This window comes from Amblyraja radiata, chromosome 26, assembly GCF_010909765.2.
Source record: "Amblyraja radiata isolate CabotCenter1 chromosome 26, sAmbRad1.1.pri, whole genome shotgun sequence".
Lineage (NCBI taxonomy): Eukaryota > Metazoa > Chordata > Chondrichthyes > Rajiformes > Rajidae > Amblyraja > Amblyraja radiata.
In genome coordinates, this window is record NC_045981.1 from 15,420,295 (window position 1) to 15,437,517 (window position 17,223).

General features: G+C 44.8%; 1 long non-coding RNA gene across 1 annotated transcript in view; it reads right to left on the reverse strand.

The window, feature by feature from the left end:
- The window catches only part of LOC116987953, a 226,033-nt gene that overhangs the window by 53,656 nt on the left and 155,154 nt on the right, over positions 1–17,223 (reverse strand). The window contains exon 2 of the long non-coding RNA XR_004415833.1: positions 7,386–7,439. This is a non-coding gene — a long non-coding RNA (uncharacterized LOC116987953). The remainder of the gene's footprint in view (positions 1–7,385; positions 7,440–17,223) is intronic.

The window sequence follows — 17,223 nt, forward strand, 5'->3', positions numbered from 1 at the left end:
TTTTGAGTAAAAAAAAACGAAACTAAACTAAATAGTCCCTGCTGTTCAGTGAGCGGTAGACTTTGGCAGAAGTTGACAAGAACATAGGGAAGAACAATATAAATATAGGATTGGCATAAATGGCTGCTCGATGGTCAACATAGACTCGGTGGGGCGAAGGGCTGTGTATATATTCTCTGCTGCATGTCTCTGACTATATTCACCACTACCTCGAGAGCAGAAACCTCCAGAAATAAATCCAAGTGGAAGGGAGAAGAGTGAGGTTGAGCAGTGCTAGGTCATTGCTGCTCCGTTCCAAAGATTAGTGAAGCTTTCAATCATCACTTCCATCACCTTGTACACTGAAGCTTTTGGAAACTGTCAGCCTTTCGTTAAGTAAGTGGATTATTTGTAACATAGTTTTCTCTCGCTGTGCACGTTTGGAGTCCACAGTGGTACTGTTAATGGAAACCAGCCTTCTACCAGAGTGAAGATAACAGGTGGCGCAACGGTAGAATTGCTGCCAGAAACCTGGATTTGATCCTGACTACGGTTGCTGTCTGTGTCCTCTCCCTGTGACCTGCGTGGGTTTTCTCCAGGAGCTCCGGTTTCCTTCCACGCTCCAAAGACATACAAGTTTGTAGGCTAATTGGCTTGGTAAAGTTGTTCCGAGTGTGTGTAGGATAGTGCTAGTGTGCGGCGATGACTGGTCGGCGCGGACTCGGTGGGCCGAAGGGCCTGTTGCCGCGCTGTGTCTCCAAACTAAATGAAACAGGCTCGCTGCACCACGTATCTGTGCGCTTTATGCCCACGTGTCATTTTTAACAGCCAGACACAAGGGGACTGAGATCCTGACGGCCTTTAATCTTTTGACATTTGTTTTAGCTTCCAAGCTGGTGGTGACTGCACAGGATACAGGACTGTCAATGTTAACTATGAAGGGCGCATTGGTCAGTCTCTGCTGGATAGATAGCAAGAGCATTCAAAACCAAGCCCTCGTCAGATATTAGTGGGAGGTAGGGTTCTTGCACATTAGGCTTTCTATTCTCTATGACCCCACCACCTATGTTGGCCCCAATAAATACATGGTTCGCTCAGATTCCCACTGATGCCATGTTAAATCAACGGCAGCAGTAGGAGAATAAAATGGTTCACTTCCCTTCCTATTCCCCCTCTCTGTACCAATCAGACAGATCAGAGTTGGAAGTGCACCTGAGACGAGAGGAACTGCCTATGTGATATACAAAGACATTTTCACCCAGATGCCTCATATCAAAGCTCTCAAATACAACAAAAACATTTCAGACACAAAATGCTGGAGTAACTCAGCGGGACAGGCAGCATCTGTGGAGAGAAGGAATGTGTGAAGAAGGGTCTCGACCCTGAAACGCCACCCAATCCTTCCCTCCAGAGATGCTGCCTGTCCCGCTGAGTTACTTCAGCATTTGGTGTCTATCTGCAGTTCCTACCTGTACAAAAATATTACACATCCAATTCCACGTCTCTCCCTTCTTGTATTTATTACCCGAAGCTGCATCTTGTTATCTGATGTTCAGTGTATTGGCAGTGCGGTTAACATCACAACGCCTATACAAAATGTACATTCTATCATTTGATTTCTGCAATACATTTTATAACAGTGATTTGCACTTCCTCTTGGTGCAGGCTGTGGCTGATAAAGAACGTACGAGGTCAAGGAAGTGTGTTATCAGCTTTAATAACTCGGTTACAAGCACAGCAGCAAAAAAGTTGAAGGAAAACATCAGAGGAACATGAGCTTAATGGCGTAATAAAAAGATCTACGATAAATGCAAGATACCCGCTTTGGGTTTAAATCTGGCAGGCATGGAGGCAATCAACAATGCACATCTATACATGTCCAGATTTTAAATACAAAATGCTGGTTTCTCACAAATAGACTTGGCATTAATAAAGCTATATTTTTTTCTTTTATTGTGCAGGAAGGAACTGCAGATGCTGACTTAAACCGTAGACACAAAAAGCTGGAATAACTCAGCGGGACAGTCAGCATCTCTGGAGAGAAGGAATGGGTGACATTTCGGGTCGGGACCCTTCAGAGAAGGTCCGAAGAAGGGTCTCGACCTGAAACGTCACCCATTCCTTCTATCCAGAGATGCTGCCTGTCCCGCTGAATTACTCCAGCTTTTTCTATCTATTCTCTTTTATTGCTCAGCTACTCATGAAAACACAATTGCAACCAATTTTTAAATGAGCTCTACGAAACAAATAATTCCCTTGGTTTTCAGATGGGATAAGAGATCTTGGCTCAACATTTTTTTTTAAACGTAAAGTTGATTTGGTCAGTTTCACTGTACACTCAAATATTAAAGGTAATGTTCCATTAATTTTTTTTTTTAACCCCATGATAAAACTATAACTACAGTTTAGTTTATTACCCGCAGAATGAGCTGAAAATGGTGCACTGCGATCAAACTTCAGATCTCATAAAGTTAATTTCACTTTCCAAACTGTGTGGAAGAGTGGATTAAGCCTGATATCAAACTATTTCACTGCAAGGGTGAACAACTCAAGCTGTAGCAAGATTACATACATGGTGAAATGTTCCCTCAAAGTTGGGTTGTGTTTACTGTACTTTAGCATTCAGTTCTGTAGAGAGAAGTTATATATTGCTCACTGCTTGTAATGACTCTGCTCAAGAGGTTTAGTTTAGAGATACAACACAGATACAACACAGAAACAGGCCCTTCGGCCCACCGAATCCGCACCGACCAGCGATCCCTACACATTAACACTACCCTACACACACGAGGGGCAATATAAATTTATACCAAGCCAATTAACCTGCAAACCAGTACGTCTTTGGAGTGTGGGAGCAAACCGGAGGTCCAGGAAAAAAAACCTACGCAGGTCACGGGGAAAATGTACAAGCTCTATTCAGACAGCACCCATAGTCAGGATTGAACCCGGGTCTCTGACGCTGTAAGGCAGCAACTCTACCGCTGCGCCACTGTGCCAGGTTGTATTGAGAAGTAATGGGATTCATATTTTGTAGTTCAATGGCTGGTTCGGGAAAGTGCCTTGGAGTTTACTATCTGGATCAGTATTAATCTTATGCCGGGGTTGTTTTCAGGACCAATGCATGCAGAGAGACACTGTATTTCTCTCACCCCCTCTCTTTCTATAACTCCCACATCAGCTGAATTTTAAGCAAAATACAATGAAAAGCTGCATAACTGAGGTCGGAGCACCCCCTACAGCTGTACTAACTGCCTTCATATTGGTTATTGATTTTTGAATGTTTTTGGAAAAAATAGCTTTTTCAGGAGGTGCAACAAGTGTTTAATCCTCCCACAGGGATTACAATTCTGTTGGAGAGAAATTGCCACTAAATGTCCTGTTTCCACCCTCCCACTCCACCTTGCATTTATCTCTGGGTGGGAGTAAGAGGGAGCTAAATCAGCCCTAGTGTGAATCCCAGCTATCATTTACATAGGTGATGGTTGGGATAGGTTGATGGCCATTGGTACCAATGGAGCATGTTCTCCCATTGTGTTAAATAAATGTTGTCTGATCAGCAGGGGGCGGAAATCCTGGGGGGGACAGGGGTATGGGACGTGCCTTCAGAGGTATGGGATGATCCCCCCACATGTTTTGTAATCCGGACCTTATCAGCCGCTTTCTAAGGGCTGAATCGGCCCATTCGCGGGGCCTTTCAACGCCCGGCGCAGCTTAAAATCAGACTGCTGCATCGAGACGATCGAGGCTCCCGATGTTGAACCCCCCGCCGGCCGATGAAAGACCCCGTGTACGGGCCGATTCAAGCCCCACGATTCGGGGCGGACGAAGCTGCTGTTGCTGGAGTTCGGAGTCGGTCACCAACCAGGTCAGCTCCCGATGTTACCGTCCACAGGGCCCACGGCCGAAGCCTTGCGTGTGTGCGCATGCGCGCGTGTGCGGCCGCCAGGAAATTGTGTCCCCCACATGTTTTGATAGCGATTTCCGTGCCTGGATGAGCATGCAACTTGTCTGTTGAGTGTTTGATGGAGCGCCGCTGTGGATTGGAGATTCTAGCTTAACGATGGTCTCCAGAGAAGTCAGCACATGGATGGGAACACAAGGAACTGCAGATGCTGAACATTTTGAGTCAAAGCACAAAAAGTGCTGGAGGAATTCAGCGAATTAGGCAGCATCATTGGGTTGAGCAAGTGGGACTCTATTCTTTGGAGCGCAGGAGGATGAGGGGTGATCTTATAGAAGTGTATCATGAGAGGAATAGATTGGGTAGACACACAGAGTCTCTTGCCCAGAGTACAGGAATCGAGAACCAAAGGACAAAGGTTTAAGGTGAGGGGGGAAAGATTTAATAGGAACCCGGGGTGTAAATATTTTCATACAAAGAGCGGTGGGTGTATGGAACGAGCTGCCAGAGGAGGTCGTTGAGGCAGGCACTGTTGCAGCATTTAGACAGGTACATGGATAGGACAGGTTTCAAGGGATATGGGCCAAACGCAGGCATGTGGGACTAGTGTGGATGAGACATGTTGTGGGCAGGTTGGGCTGAAGGGCTTGTTTCCATGCTGTAAGACTCTATGACTGTCAGTGGAGGGAATGGGCAGGCATCATTTTGGGCCGGAAGAAGGGTCCCGATTCCAAGCATCGCTTGTCCATCCCTTCCACAGATGCTGCCTGACCCACTGAGTTCTTCCAGCACTTGGTGGTTTACATGCATGGGGAGTTCAGCTTGATGGAAACCAGTCAACATCTCTGTGATTAAAGTGAAATCAGTATGCCAAGACATGAATGGAACATTGCCTGTGAAATTGGCAACATTTGGTGCATAAATTTTGCACAAATATCTATTAAAATAAAAGCTTCAAAGGAGAGTCTGCGAGACTAGATGGATTGGAAAGAAGGCTGAATAAGATTGTGCTTTATGAGCAAAGACAAACATTTACAAACATAGCTGTGACTTGAGAAAACAATGCTACATCATGAGTAGGAAAGAACTGCAGATGCTGGTTTAAATCGAAGATAGGCACAAAATGCTAAAGTAACTCAGTCTGAAGAAGGGTCTCGTCCCGAAACGTCACCCATTCCTTCTCTCCAGAGGTGCTGCCTGGCCTGCTGAGTTACTCCAGCATTGTGTGTCTATCTTCACACTATATCATGAATTCAGGACTGGGATTGATTATCACCATGTTAAAATTAATTAGCTTGTTCTGTTATTTGAAGTTGCCAACACAAACAATATGGTTAACACCCCGTAGCTCCAGCTCAACAAAGTACAACAAGCTAACACTATCTTCGCGTCATTTGACTATCTGTGAGACACTTTGAAAATCCATTAAAACATGGCACTATATATAGCATTCCCCCCAAAAATGATAAAATAGATTTCACAGATGGAGGGTAAATTGACAGTACCATTAGTAACATCCATTCCTGATTCACATGAGCTGCAATGAGGGTTGTAATATACCTTGTGCAGGTACTGACAGATAGGCGGATCAACCAGGTACACCAGTCAAAATTCAGAAACATCCACTTCCAGCAGAAAGAATGAGCAGACAGCAATACAAGATAAATCAAACACTTTCACGTGTTGGACAGGTTTGGAGGGATATGGGCCACACGCAGGCAGGTGAGACTAGTGGAGCTGGGACATGTTGGTTGGTTTGGGCAAGTTGGGCCGAAGGGCCTGTTTCCACGCTGTAATCCTCTATGACTATGACATCAAAAAAGGATATAAGAAGAGATAAATTGGGCGGTAGGGTTGAGTGTAAAAGTGAATAATTGAAATTGGCCATGGCACATTGAAAAACTGACCAATAAAGCACATAGGATCAACACGGAGACCAGACCAAGGACATTTCTTGCCCAGAGTAAGGGAGTTGAGGACCAAAGGAATAGGTTTAAGGTGAAGGGGAGAAGATTTAATAGGAATCTGAGGGACTATCCCAGCAGTTAGACAGGTACATGGCCAGGACAGATTTGGAGGGATATGGACCAAATGCGGGCAAGTGGGACTAGTGTAGCTGGGACATGTTGGCCTGTGTGGGCAAGTTGGGCCGAAGGGCCTGTATCCACACTGTATCACTCTATGACTGTATGAATCTAAGTCACGATAAAAACAATTCTGGCTCAGTCACAATTGCAAGATTGTGTCTTGTCTGAGCATTGCACATTAGTAAAGATGTGAAGGCTTTAGACAGAGGGCAGAAGAGGTTTCACAAAATTATTCCAAGGATGAGGAACTTTACACTTGTGCCCAGACTGGATTAGTGGGCTGAAGGGGCTGTTTCCGCGCTGTATCTCTAAACTAAACTAAACTAGTAATACCGTTTAAAGGGAGCTGGATAAATCCATGAAAGGAAAGTTATATAGGAGAGGGTGAGGAACTAGTCGGATTGCTCTTGCATCAACACAGTATAGACGATGATGCAAATGGCCTCGTTCAATGCTGTAACCATTCTTTATTAACTTTATCACTAAAATAGAAACTCTTCTCCCATCTGTAAAAAGACACAAAGTGCTGGAACACTACGATGTATCTTTTTTTTTGTAAACCAGCATCTGCAGTTCCTTGTATCCACTTCTCCCATCTATGCTGGGCTCACGGGCATGCCAGATAAGAGCTAGATAGGGCTCTTAAAGATATGGGGAGAAGGCAGGAACGGGGTACTGATTGTGGATGATCAGCCATGATCACATTGAATGGCTCGAAGGGCCGAATGGCCTACTCCTGCTCCTATTGTCTATTGTCTATTACTTATTGTCTATTGTTTAGAATTATCCCTCTCCTCTACTTTTAATGCTTTTAGTTTAGTTTATAGTTTAGTTTAGTTTATTGTCGCATCTACCAAAGTACAGTGGAAACCAGTTAGTTGGGTGCTAACCAGTCAGCGGAAAGACTATGCATGATTACAATTGAGCCAGATACATGATAAAGGGAATAATGTGAATACCATTTACAACATTCAATATCAATATCCTCTGATACTCCACCCTTGTAGGTGTCTGTGGTAAGATGAACTGCTGATATTTGCATTCTTGTTGTCGCTGGGAATATAGGATTCCAGTTATTTTTCAAATCCCACTTTTTTTAATCTTTTCATACTCCGCCAAATTATCTACTCTCTCTTTCTCCTATCCCGCCCTTCATCAGAGACAGATGCAAAGTCCACATTTCACATTTCAGTCACAAGAAGACAATTTATTTCCACAAGAACACACCAGTTGTAGAATGTTTCTGCCTTTCCAGTGAAGTGGAGGGAGAGGGATTTTTTGTAAAGAAATAGGCAAGGGAGACAAATGGTGAACAGCCTTGTCAATTGAACGAGCCTCAAAGGTCTAGTCTAGTCCAAACACAGATTAGGATCGACCTGGATGTCAAGTGTTTATACTGTATTTATCAGCGGTCTTACCCATTTCAATTGGATGTCCGTTGTCACATTAGTTGAGGTCAAACAGCAATGTACCTGCAAAGTGAAACAACAATATTAATATTAAATTAACAACCACAGCAATATTAATAACATTCACAAACTCAGATTACTATTCCTCCAACATGGTAGAAGATAGGGCGGTACATGGTACAATGATTTTTAATACATTCATTTGTCCAAAGAACCACTAAGATCTACAAATTCCCATCTAGTCTCAGCTCACAAAATTTCCAACAGTCGTCTTTGACAAAGGCATTAACCTTTTGTTTTTATTTATCATCTTAATTCTTAGAGCCAATGAATGAGTCCATGAATTGGATGTTTCGACTTTTACTGCAACAGTTTATTCCTGCATGGTTCCCTTTTTTTGTAATCCAAGCTCCCTTCAAGAACAACATGCCTTCATATTGAATCATTCCATCTGTGTTTTCCACCCTTTCTACTCAAATAGAAATTGGTACATTTTTGGAACTAACCATTGGCCTTAGTACAATACATGGCAGCCGCGAAATGCTGGAGTAACGCAGCGGGACAGACAGCATCTCTGGAGAGAATGAATGGGTGACGTTTCGGGTCGAGACCCTTCTTCAGACTGAAACGCCACCCATTCCTTCTCTCCAGAGATGCTGCCTGCCCCGCTGAGTTACTCCAGCATTTTATGTTTAGGTGGAAACTGGCATCTGCAGTTCCTTCCCACACAACACATGGCAGCTATCTGTTGCAACCACAGGCTGGATTTGGATGGTCCAACTTGCATGCTCATGATAATCACCTTGATTCACTCAACCCTGGAAATTAATTGATGAGTGAACTTAATATAAATCCTATATGGAGCAGGAGTTCATTTTTTCTCTGATATTTCTGTGACTTTTAATCCTTGAAGCTCTGACACAAATTACTGTTTGCACGTGCATGTGAAAAGGCTTCATTTACTTATTTTCTTTCCTATAGAGTTATTTGGAATTGGTGACACGGCGATGAGTGATTATATTTAATATTAATAGTTGAAAAGCTGACATAGTTTTGAAATATCACCCCTTGACCTGAGGGACCAATAATATTTTTTTTAGAGATACAGCGCGAAAACAGGCCCCTCAGCCCACCGAGTCCGCACCGTCCAGCGATCCCCGCACATGAACACTATCCTACACACTCTAAGAACAATTTACTGTTGTACCAAGTCAATTAAACTACAAATCACTACGTCTTTGGAGTTTGGGAGGAAGCTGAAGATCTCAGAGAAAATCCACACAGTCACAGGGAGAACCTACTTTCTGTACAGACAGCACCCAAGGGATCGAACCCGGGTCTCTGGCGTTGTACGCACTGTACGGCAGCAGCTTTACCGCTACACTTCCGTGCGCCCATTAAGAAGACAAATGATTAGAAGGATACTCTGAATCTTTTGGATGATCACAAAATGGCTCAGATTCTCCCATCTGGGCAGCTCTGGGTCTGTACTTGGATGAAAGCAGAGGGTGCTTGCAGTGTGTCTTTGACAGAGATCTTGATTATTCTGCAGAGTTTGGTCAATATGTTTGTTGATCCTTCAGGAAAGTCTTTAAGATTTTGATTCATTGAGAATGCACAGCAGTAATTTCAATCCACCCAGCCATTGTTCTTTGCAAATGTTTTTGGTCTTCTGGCATTTTGAAGGATACTCAAGTTCTTACTACAGCCAGGTGCAGCAAAGATGAAACCATGTGTGAATAATTTAGCTTGGAAACATCTAAGCTGTTATAAGTAATCATTTCATTCCAATTGAACATCTATCAGTTGGCATAGTGCTCCTTTATCCGTCGTTATGATATACAGACTATCGGCTTTGCATGAGAAATTTGTCCACGTTTTGTTGCCAAATGCATATTTGATTGCCTCTTTTTTTTAGTAATATTCCCAATCTGTTCCTTCTTGGTGCCAACCTTCCACTATACTCCTGCTTACCACCACAGAGTCAACCATGGTGGAAACAGGCCCTTTGGTCCAACTTGCCCACACCAACCAACATGTCCCCATCTATACTAGTCCAGTCTGCCTGTGTATGGCCCATTTTCCTCGAAATCTATCCTATCCACGTATCTGTCTCAATGTTTCTTAAACATTGTGATATTACCTGCAAAACGTTGCGATAGTATCTGTTTGGTGAGAGATTTGTCCAGTTCTTTCCAAGATTAATTCTGCAACACTTTGGTGACTAGTTTGAGATTTAGTTTTTAACTGTCAACATTGCCCCATGATGGATTTTCCGATATGATCTTTTGCTTTATTGCATTTATTCGTTTAGCCTTGGTTAGGAAAGTCTTGACATTGACCTCGGACTGGAGGTTTTGCAAGCTTGTCAACCCATAAGGGCGCACTGGCTTCTCCTCACTTGGAACATCATTTAGGAGACTGTTTCTGACCAAAACCTAAATAGCAGTATGTGACTTTAATCGACTGTGTTATTTTAATGTACTTTAGTTTAGTGTAGAGATACAGCACGGAAACAGGCCCTTCCTCCCACCGGGTCCATGACAGGCAGCAATCCTCACACACTGGTACTATCCTACACACTAGGGACAATTGACAATTTTACCGAAGCCAATTAACCTACAAACATGCATGTCTTTGGAGTCTGGGAGAAAACCGGAGCAGCCGGAGAAAACGCACGGGGTCACGAGGAGAACGTACAAACTCCGTACAGACAACACTCAGGATCGAACCCGGTACTCGGGTTTCAAACAAAATTCAGAATTTCTCTCCCCTTATTCTGCATGAACAGAATAATTTGAAAGGAATTGTTAAGCAGAAACAACCACAAAATTAGAAGAAACTTCCTTCCAAAGCCATAGATAGGAGCTTGCCCATTTTAAACGTTGACATCACCGGTGCACCACAGGCGGGGCAGAGAGTTTCCAGCATTGAAAGTACTGCCAGTCCTGTAAGAACAAGCCCAGTAGGTTCCAAAGATGCTGTTTTGTTTTTCCACACATCGAGCTGTGCTTCATCTTTCCAGAGATTGACTGAAGATTTCAGAAAGTTTACCTCGATGGCACACAGCTGAATACAATTGAATTAGATTTAGTCAGAAATAAGAATCAAAATGTGAAATCCGTCCTCACCCTCCTGCGTTTAGAATGAATTACCAAAGATAATGCTTGTTTTCGACTGAGAAAGCAAACTAAATTCTGCTCCTATCACATGGCATTTCGGGTTGGGACCGTACCTCACCCTTCTATTTTCTACACCCTTTCCAGCTTAACATCAGTTTTCCTATAACAATATTCTACACACACTAGGGACAATGTACATTTACACCAAGCCAATTAACCTACAAACCCGCATGTCTTTGGAGTGTGGGAGGAAACCAGAGATCCTGGAGAAAACCCACGCAGGTCACGGGGAGAACGTACAAACTCCGCACAGACAGTAATGGTAGTCAGGATGGAACCCGGGTCTCTGGTGCTGTAAGGCAGCAACTCTACTGCTGCGCCACCGTGCCTGCCGCCCAGTGTGGTTTTATTTTCTCACTTTATCTCTCTCTCTCCATTACTCTTCAATATTTTTAAGGCGGGGATTGGCAGATTCGTGATTAGTAAGGATGTCAGGGCTTATGGGGGAAAGGCAGGAGAATGGGGTTGAGAGGGGAAAGATAGATCAGCCACGATTGAATGGCGGAGTAGACGGGATGGGCCGAATGGTCTCATTCTGCTCCTATCACTTATGAGCTTCTGAAACTGCCGGAGTAACTCAGCGGGACAAGCCGCATCTCTGGACATCACCCATTCCGTCTCTTCAGACATGCTGCCTGCCCCCGCTGAGTTGCGTCAGCATTTTGTGACTAACCTCAATCTCCATGTTGCTTCGGGATTAAGCAAGCCTCTCTTTACTGCACGAGCAGCAAACCCAGGAACAAGAAAGACCAGCAGCGACACAGTCCCAGCCTCAATCATTAAGCAGGTTAACAATGTTGGCGATTAATAACATTGTGCATCTATTTATTAGCAATGAAGAACTGCAGATGCCGGTTTGCACAAAAGGGCACAAAGTACAGGAGTAAATCACTGGGTCAGGAGAGCACGGAGGTGACGTTTCAGGTCAGGACACTTCTTCCGAAAAATTACTCCAGCACTTTGTGTCCTTTCACATCAGTTAGTGCCCCATCAAAAGTGATCAGATGTCAACTCAAGCTTGTAGCTGGCAGTAAAAAAAAACACACAAAAAGCTGTGGCTAGTCAGCGGGTCACGCAGTGTCTCTGGAGACAAGGAATAGGTGATGTTTTTGGTAAAGACCCTTCTTCAGACTGAGTCAGGGAAACGTCCATTAATTTATCCTAAGTACCGTCTATAGCCCTCATTCCCTTTCCCCTGACTCTCAGTCTGAGGAAGGATCTCGACCTGAAACATAACCTGTTCCTTTTCTCCAGTGATGCTGCCTGACCCGCTGAGTTACTCCAGCTTTGTGCATCTGTCTTCAGTTTAAACCAGCATCTGCTGTTGCTCCCTAGACATTTTGCTGCCTGACCCGCCGAGTTAGTGGGGGGGTTTTGTATAAACCAGCATCTGCAGTTCCTCGTGTCTCCATTCTAGCTGGCAGTATACTAGAACAGCATTTTCAAACTTTATTGCAAAGATCTTATAGCTATAGGATCTTTGCTTTATTGCATGGCGAGTCTCTCTGGCAATATTAACACCTTAACCTGGCACATAAAACTGAAATTTTTAACTGATATTGGTTTGATATTAACAGAAATTCTATGCCATCATCTCAGTGATCAGTGCAGAGATACAGAACAATGGCGAGTGCCAGTTCCAAATAGGCAGACGTTATCACCCCATTAACAGGCCTCAAAGGAGCTCTGCTGCATCACTTGCAGAGTGAAAGGTCACAATCAACTCTGCCAAAACCTTTGTTTAGTTTAGTTTAGTCCAGAGATACAGCGCGGAAACAGGCCCTTTGGCCCATCGGGTCCGCTCCGACCAGCGGTCCCCACATATTAACACTATCCTACACACATTAGTAGGGATGCCAACTTTCTCATTCCCAAATAAGGGACAAATTCCCGACGGCAATTCGTTGACCGACTCGGCCGTGGCTGGGTGAATGATGAGTTGGCCCGGGTGCTGGATTAGAAACATAGAAAATAGGTGTAGGAGTAGGCCATTCGGCCCTTCGAGCCTGCACCGCCATTCAATATGATCATGGCTGATCATCCAACTCAGTATCCTGTACCTGCCTTCTCTCCATACCCCCTGATCCCTTTAGCCACAAGGGCCACATCTAACTCCCTCTTAAATATAGCCAATGAACTGGCCTCAACTACCTTCTGCGGGAGTGAATTCCACAGATTCACCACTCTCTGTGTGAAAAACGTTTTCCTCATCTCGGTCCTAAAAGATTTCCCCCTTATCCTTAAACTGTGACCCCTTGTTCTGGACTTCCCCAACATCGGGAACAATCTTCCTGCATCTAGCCGGTCCAACCCCTTAAGAATTTTGTAAGTTTCTATAAGATCCCCCCTCAATCTTCTAAATTCTAGCGAGTACAAGCCGAGTCTATCCAGTCTTTCTTCATATGAAAGTCCTGACATCCCAGGAATCAGTCTGGTGAACCTTCTCTGTACTCCCTCTATCGCAAGAATGTCTTTCCTCAGATTACGATTGCACACAAAGCCCAGCCGGCGGGCCAGCTGAGGAGTTTTGGCCCGCGCAACGTTGCGGGCAAAGCCCGGCACCCCGTCCAACTCATGGACCGATGATCGGCCGTGAGAAGGAGGGGTGGTGGTGTCGGCGGTAAGCGAAGGTCTGAAGGTCGGACGACTGGCCGGGCTGCCGACCGACTGGGCCACGGGCGAGGCGCTGCTGCTGCTGCACTCCATGGGCTGCACTACATCGGGACGGGCGAGGCGGGGCCGGACGCGGCGCTCCGACCCGACAGTCCCCTCGACTCGAGTAGTAGCAGTCCAACACGGGACAACGGCAGTCGCATATGGGACAAACCAATTTAGCCCAATATACGGGATGTCCCGGCTAATACGAGACAGTTGGCAACCCTACACACTAGGGACATATCTTGCATTTACCAAACCTATTCGCCTACAAACCTGCACATCTTTGGAATGTGGGAGGAAACCGAAGATCTCGGAGAAAACCCACGCGGTCACGGGGAGAACATAAATACTGCATACAGACAGCACCCGTAGTCAGGATCGAACCCGGGTCTCCGGCGTGCAAGCAGCAACTCTACTGCTGCGCCCAAGTCAAACTTTGCACAAAGAAATATAATAACTAGCAACTGCAGATGCTGGTTTATACCAAAGATACGATATCGAAGAATACTAGAATACTAAGAATACTATACTAACAAAGAAACTTTACTATCACAACGTTTGGACAGGGACATGGATGGGACGGGTTTGGAGGGATGTGGGCCAAATGCAGGCAGGCGGGACTAGTGTGGACGGGACATGTTGGCCGGCGTGGGTGGGTTGGGCCTGTTTCCACGTTGTATGACTCTATGACTCTATTGACACTAACTGCTGGAGTAACATATCTGGTCAGGCGGCATTTCTGGAGGAAATAGATAAATGGCATTTGGGCTTTGGCCCCTTCTTCAGGCTGATTGCGGGGGTGGGGTGGGGGGGGGGGGAAGAGAGTAGAGGAATCACAGTGGTGCAGCGGTAGAGTTGCTGCCTCACAGCGCCAGAGTTTCAGGTTCCACCCTGACTACAGGTGCTGTCTGTACGCATTTGTATGTCCTCCCTGTGACCGCGTGGGTTTTCTCCGGGCGCCCCGGTTTCCTCCCACACTACAAAAACTTGCAGGTTTGTGGGTTAATTGGCTTCTGTAAATTGTCCCCAGTGTGTAGCATAGAACCAGTGTACGGTCAGCGCAGACAATGTGGGCCGAAGGGCCTGTTTCCATGCTGTATTCTTTAAAACTAAAATGAAAGTCTACAACTAAGTGGGAATCAGACACATCACGGCCGGCAACAGATGACTTCAGGCGAGAGGGTTCCCTGATAGGCTAGATTGTTAGACAAAGACTAGAGATAGAAGCAGGTGAGCGACCAAAAGAAAAGCATGGTTGTGAACGGTGAATTTGTGGACATTTGCGCAAGGAAATTCTTATTCAAGTATCCCACAACGGCAATAATATCATGCTGACCAAATATCAGTCAATAACTCATTAACAAATTAAAAAACTACAGAGTGGAACAAAACAGACAGGCAGTTACCAACCACCCATTCATGCGGAGAAGTGAGAGATTTATATTATCTCTGCAAATTCCTGCCGGTATTATTAACTTGATGAGTTTCCCCTTGGAACTGTAGGGTACAAAAGGTAGAACCAGCACAGCCTCCCATGTAAAGTACAACAGCAAGCAAAATGCAAAGTGTTGGAGGAACTCAAACGGGTCGGGCAGCATCTATGGAGGGAAAGAACAGATGACATTTTGGTTCAGACCTGAAGCATCATCTGTCCATTCTATCCACAGATGCTGCCCGACCAGCTGAGTCCCTCTAGAACTTTGTGTTTAGCTCAACATTCCAGCATCCGCATCTGCAGTTTCTTGAGCGGAGATAGCTTTCAGGGTCAGGCGTAGTTTAGTTTATTGTCACGTGTACCGAGGCACAGTGAGATGCTTTTTTGTTCCATGCTATCTGGTCAGCGGAAAGGCTATACATGTTTACAACCGAGCAGCCCAAAGTGTACAGATACAGGATAAAGGGAAGATAGGCACAAAAAGCTGGAGTAACACAACGGGACAGGCAGCATCTCTGGAGAGAAGGAATGGGTGATGTTTTGGGTCAAGACCCTTCTTCAGACTGGTGAGGGATAAGGGAAACGAGGGATTATAGACGATGATGTAGAGAGATAAAGAACAATGAATGAAGAATATGCAAAAAAAGTAATGATGATAAAGGAAACAGGCCATTGTTGGCTGTTTGTTGGGTGAAAACAAGACTTGGGTGGGGGAGGGATAGAGAGAGAGGGAATGGCGGGGTTACCTGAAGTTAGATAAATCAATAGCTCAAGTTAGCTCAAGTGCAAGTAACATTGGTACAAAATTGCATACGATCATTCTTCTTGTTTAGTGTATGAATACTGTGGGAACATAAAATTAGTTTAAACCAGTTGGTGAATGTGCTTTGTTTCCTTGCTGTGAACATTATGCAACTTGTAGATGACTATGCCAATTGGAAAATGGTTCAATTCCCACAGGATGGTCACACCCCATCTTGCTGCACACAGACTGAGGAGATCATTCTCGATGATTATTATTTTTACAGTAACACCTTGCATCATTGATTCATAGGAACACCGTCTGAATATTAACCAACTGCTGCGGCTGCTACAAGCAGAAATTAATGGGACTATTTGTATACCTCTAATTAATAACATGTACAGAAACAAATAGAACAGTTTACAATATAAAATCCAGGCATCTGAACAGTGATTAATTACAGTTATGTTGCAATGAAGCACGCCACAAATAATTTTAAACAAATAGACAATAGGTGCAGGAGTAGGCCATTCGGCCCTTCAAGCCATGTGATCATGGCTGATCATCCCAAATCAGTACCCCCTGTTCCTGCCTTCTCCCCATATCCCCTGACTCCGCTATAAGAGAGAGTTAGGTTTAGCTCTTAGGGCTAATGGAATCAAGGGATATGGGGAGAAAGCAGGAATAGGGTACTGATCGTGGATGATCAGCCATGATCTTATTGAATGGCGGTGCTGGCTCGAAGGGCCGAATGGCCTACTGCTGCACCTATTGCCTATGTTTCTATGTTTCTACAGGTGTCAGAGGTTATGGGGAGAAGGGAGGAAAATGGGGTTAGGAGGGAGAGATAGATCAGCCAATGATTGAATGGCGGAGTAGACGATGACCTGAATGGCCTAATTCTACTCCTATCACTTGTGACCTTAGGACTTTATGACCCAGATCAGAATAGAAAGCCCATTTAGGGTGTCGGGCATACAAATGATGTGGTCCTGAGCTGATGGAATGAAATTAGGTCTTCAGTGCAGAGGACATATCCAGCATATCCAACACATATGCACGCACACACATAAAGATGCATAACATTTAATACTGCGAGCAGTCCTGAACTACCATCTACCTCATCGAGCACCCTCGCACTATCTTTGATTGGACTTTACTGGCTTGTACTAAACGTTATTCCCTTATCATGTTTAAGAAGGAACTGCAGATGCTGGAAAATCGAAGGTACACAAAAATGCTGGAGAAACTCAGCGGGTGCAGCAGCATCTATGGAGCGAAGAAAATAGGCAACGTTTCGTCCCGAAACGTTGCCTATTTCCTTCGCTCCATAGATGCTGCTTGCACCGGCTGAGTTTCTCCAGCATTTTTGTGTACCTTCCCTTATCATGTATCTGTACAGTGCGAATGACTCGATTGTAATCATGTATTGTCTTTCCGCTGACTGGTTAGCACGCAACAAAAGCTTTACAGTGTACCTCAGTACATGTGACAATAAACTGAACTGAACTGAACTAAAGATGCATGCACATGGTCGACTAAAAAATATTGGTGTGAGTTCTGGTGCACCTCTAACTTACGCTATGGGATTCCTTGGAGTGCAGGAGGCTGAGGGGTGATCTGGGAGAGGAGTATAAAATCATGAGATCGGGTAGGCGCAAAGAGCCTCTTGCCCAGAGTGGATGAATTGAGGACCAGAGGACATAGGTTTAAAGTGAAGGGGAAAAGATTTCATACGAATCTGAGGGGTAACTTTTTCACACAAAGGGTGGTGGGGGTATGGAACAAGCTGCCGGAGGAGGTAGTTGAGGCATGGACAACTGCAACGTT